The sequence below is a fragment of the Triticum aestivum genome, chromosome 2A, assembly GCF_018294505.1.
Source record: "Triticum aestivum cultivar Chinese Spring chromosome 2A, IWGSC CS RefSeq v2.1, whole genome shotgun sequence".
NCBI classification, from domain to species: domain Eukaryota; kingdom Viridiplantae; phylum Streptophyta; class Magnoliopsida; order Poales; family Poaceae; genus Triticum; species Triticum aestivum.
The window spans coordinates 14,015,635-14,020,703 of record NC_057797.1 but is presented as its reverse complement, the minus strand read 5'-3'; positions in this window follow the sequence as shown (position 1 = coordinate 14,020,703).

Sequence of the window (5,069 nt, the reverse complement as noted above, 5' to 3'; positions counted from 1 at the left end):
GGCGTCGGAATTCATCCTAGTCGCCGTCCTAGCTTCTCCCCCTTGAAGAACTCGTTTGGCACCTATCATTTCATTTCAATTGGCAGAAGTAAAATGATGCCATCATTTCATATCATTTGGCAAGGCAAGTGAAATGACAAGGTTGAATTTGCATAACATGTAACACACATTTGCTGGAATTTCAACTGAAATGAGATTCCAATTCCATGACAGTCAAACATGTTGGGTATGGAATAACAATGAATTCCATGATTTTTGCTCGAAATGATGGCTAACAAACGACCTCTAAGCTCATTTGTTTTCTTTGGTTTCTCATAAGGGTATCTCCAACGCGAACCCTCAAACCTCCATTATATTTTCAGACCATAGTGTACGGACAATTTTTCTCATCCAATGCTTCCACTTTTGCCGGAGGCTGGACATGCACTTGACCAATCAAATGCATGGTCCCTTTTTCTCTCCCTCTCCTCCCTATGCACATGCATGGTCCCCTCCCATCTCTCTTCTCCCAACCGAACACTAAACCATAAATATCCCGTCACATGCATGATCTGAATGGCTCCTTCCCGCATCATGTCTGCCGACATAAAAACGGACATATACCGGAGATATTTGCGTGTCGAAGTTGGACATGCCCTAATCCCTTACAACACCCCTATGTTCAATGGCGGAGCCCCAGCCCGGAGCGCTCCAGCTGCTTCCCACCGGCTGGCAAACTCCATTGAAATACTACACGCAAATAAAGGTTTGACGAAATAGTTTAGGTGGAAAAACACTAAACACAACTACGTAGTTAGACTTTGCTCAGGCTTAGGCAACAGGATGACTCCGCCACTACCTATGATGTAAAACCAATTGACATTTCGGCCAATTTCAATCGGGAACCTCTCACCCAGTGAGCATTGGAACGGTGGGAAAAATATTGTAGCAAATGAACATTGCCCCATGAATATTGTAGCAAATATTGTAGGTTCTTGATTGACGTGTTTGATTTCCTTGAGGAGAACCGAGCTCTCTCAGATAGCAAGGACTCTCTTCGACGCGACGCGAGGGCCGCCCTTGCTGCCTCTGTCCTGCGGCAGTGCGCGCACTAGCGCCAACGCGGCAAGTGTCGCACGGTACGAGACGGCGACGAGAACACGGCGTTCTTTCACGCCTCGGCCTCGCATCATCGCCGCTGCAACGCGATCGGCGTGCTGGAAGTGGAAGGGACGCTGGTCACGGGCCATGCAGGGAAGGCCGCAGCGCTGCTGGGCTTCTTCACCTCCTTGCTGGGCCGGCCCAGACCCCCCGTCTGGCGCTTCGACCTGGCGACGCTCTACGCCAGCGCCCCCGTCGTGGATGGGCCGGCGCAGGTGGCCCCTTTCGAGCGGGCCGAAATCAAGGCTGCGGTGGCGGCCCTTGACCGCAACAGCGCTCCCGGCCCCGACGGGCTCGGGCCTCCCTTCTACAAAGCGGCATGGGTGGCCGTGGAGGCTGATCTCCATCACCTGTTCGACGAGTTCCACTCCGGGGCGGCTCGCCTGGACGGGATCAACCGCGCCTTCATCGCGCTGCTCCCGAAAGGCTCCGGTGTGCCGTCACCGGCGTCCTTCCGCCCCGTCTCCCTGCAGAATTGTGACATCAAGATCCTGTGTCGTGGCCTCACGTCGCGACTCCAGCGACAGATCTTTCATCTCATTGACGAGGATCAGTCCGGCTTTGTTTGAGGGCGCAACATCTCGGAAAACTTCATCTACGCCACCGAGCTGGTGCAATGCTGTCACCGGAGGCGCGCTGCCACCCTGGTGTTGAAGCTCGATTTTGCAAAGTCATTCGACTCCATTAATTGGGTAAGCCTGCGCAACATAATGGAGGTGCGAGGTTGTCCGCCCCTCTGGTGCGATTGGATAGACGCCCTCTTCCACTCATCGCGCTCGGCAGTCTTGCTCAACTTAGTGCCAGGGCACTGGTTCCAGGACAAATGTGGCCTCCGGCAAGGGGATCCCATCTCCCCGTACCTCTTCCTCATGGTGGCCGACATTCTTCAGCGACTCATTCGCCACGACGACGTTCTTCGGCACCCCATCATTCCGGATGCTCCGGCCGTCATGCTACATTACATGGATGACACGCTCATCATCATGCGAGCGTGTGCGGACGGTGCGGCGCGGCTCAAGCTGCTCCTGGACCAGTTTGCGGCCGCCACCGGGCTCGTTATCAACTTCAGCAAAAGCACGGTGGTCCCGATGCACGTGGACGAGGAGACCCGGGTTCAGGCGGTGGGAATCCTCGGTTGCGACACCGGGGCGTTCCCTCAGACATACCTCGGCCTCCACCTGTCTTGGGAGAAGCTTCACTACGCGGATTTCTTGCCCATGATCGCCAAGGTAGACAAGTACCTCGCGGGGTGGGCTGCCCGCCTCTTGTCTCCTGCAAGACACCTGGTTCTCATCAATGCGGTATTGGATGCTCTCCCCACCTACGCCATGGCGGCCATGCTCCTGTCGCTCGCCGTGCTCAGTGCGCTGGACGGCCTTCGATGTTCCTTTCTTTGGAATGTCGCCGAGCGTGTCTGCGGCGCACAATGCCTGGTGGCTTGGGAGCGCGTGTGCAGGTCGAAGGCTGAAGGAGGGCTGGGGGTGCGTGACCTGGCAACCCAGAACAAAAGCCTTCTGCGGGAGATGGTGCACCGGCTTCACACGGTGGCCGGGTCGTGCTGGGCGGCCTGGATCTGGCAAGGGGTGGATGGTTGCTGTAGGATCGAAAGTATGTCTAGAGGGGGTGATTAGAGTACTTGACCAAATAAAAATCTAGCCTTTTCCCAAATTTAGTTCTTGGCTGATTTTAGCAACTATGGACAACTCAAGCAATCTTAACACAATTCAAGCAAACATGCAAAGCGTATATGAGCAGCGGAAAGTAAAGCATGTAACTTGCAAGAATGTAAAGGGAAGGGTTTGGATGATTCAAACGCAATTGGAGACACGGATGTTTTTGTCGTGGTTCCGTTAGGTGGTGCAATCGTACATCCACGTTGATGGAGACTTCAACCCACGAAGGGTAACGGTTGCGCGAGTCCACGGAGGGCTCCACCCACGAAGGGTCCACGAAGAAGCAACCGTGTCTATCCCACCATGGCCATCACCCACGAAGGACTTGCCTCACTAGCGGTAGATCTTCACGAAGTAGGCGATCTCCTTGCCGTTACAAACTCCTTTGTTCAACTCCACAATCTTGTCGGAGGCTCCCAAGTGACACCTAGACAATCTAGGAGACACCACTCTCCAAGAAGTAACAAATGGTGTGTTGATGATGAACTCCTTGCTCTTGTGCTTCAAATGATAGTCTCCCCAACACTCAACTCTCTCTCACATGATTTGAATTTGGTGGAAAGAAGATTTGAGTGGAAAGCAACTTTGCGAAGGCTAGAGATCAAGATTCATATGGTAGGAATGGAATATATTGGTCTCAACACAAGTGTAGGTGGTTCTCTCTCAGAAAATATAGGTTGGAAGTGTAGGTTTGTTCTAATGGCTCTCTCCACGAATGAAGAGGGGGTGGAGGGGTATTTATAGCCTCCACACAAAATCTAACCGTTACACATAACTTCCCAAACTCGGTGGGACCGAAAGGTTAAGCTCGGTATGAACGATTTAGCAAAGCTAGTGACCGTCAGGGTTTCGGTGGGACCGACATGCAACTCGGTAGGGCCGATATGATTAGGGTTAGGGCATAACGTAATCTCGGTGAGACCGATTACACAAACTCGGTGAGACCGATTTTGGTAATAAGCTAACCAGAGACTTGGTCAGGTAAACTCGTTGGGATCGATCGCTCATTTCGGTGAGACCGAAACGTTACGAAGGGAAAATAGAGAGTTTGCATTGCAATCTCGGTGGGACCGATCGCTCATCTCGGTGAGACCGAAATGTTACAAAGGGAAACAGAGAGATTACACCCCCATCTTGGTGAGACCGAGATCCATATCAGTGAGACCGATTTGCCTAGGGTTTGTGGCAGTGGCTAAGACATTTGAAACTCGGTGGGGCCGGATAGAAAGAATCGGTAGGGCCGAGTTTGACTTTTGGTTTAGGTCATATGTGGATGTGAGAAAGTAGTTGAGGGTTTTGGAGCATATCACTAAGCATTTTGAGCAAGATCCTCATTAAGCAGCACCTCATCCCTCCTTGATAGTATTGGCTTTTCCTATAGACTCAATGTGATCTTGGATCACTAAAATAGAAAATATAGAATCTTGGGCTTTGAGCTTGAGCCAATCCTTTGTCCTTAATATTTTGAGGGGTCCACTTTTCTCATCCATGCCATGCCAATCATTGAGCTTTCCTGAGATATTAATCTTGAAATAGCATTAGCTCAATGAGCTATATGTTGTTAGGAATTACCAAAACCACCTAGGGATAGTTGCACTTTCAGTTGCTCGCTCCTGTCGCAGGGCGAGATCGCTCTGGGAGAACACAAGAACTCCATGGCGAGGCTGGTCCCCCTCTATTGCTCTATCTCCTCGGTGGAGGTGGGAGACGGGCGGTCGTGCTCGTTCTGGTGGGACTGCTGGCTCCCCAGCGGCGTGGTGGCCGCCACCTTTCCCGCTCTCCTCTCTCACACGACGGACGAGGAAGCCACTGTCTGGCAGGTGCGTCAGTGCGGGATTGCCAGTTTCCTGGCCCCCCGGCTGACGAGAGTCGGTCATCGGGAGCTCCACGCAATGCTGGCTCCGATGGAGGCCTCGCCGAGCAGGGCTGGTCCGGACGTGCGACAGCTAAACCGCGCGCGTGCGCCCAAGGGGGCTTTGTCGTCTGCTGGCAACTTTGGAAGCATCAAAATTCGGTCGTCTTTCAACGCCAACAGCCGTCGGTGGATCGGGTGCTTGCCTGTTGCAGAGACGACGCTGTGTTGTGGCATTGCAAGCTGCTTGCAGACCGTAGAATCCACATCGAGTCATGGCTCCATGTCTTCCTTCCCTGACCTAATGATTGTATGAGTGTTGTGTTCTCTGGCACTCTACGGAGTCGCCCAAAAACCTCTCTCTGTAGCAAACTGGGGGCTTTGCCCGTTTCTGCGATCAATAT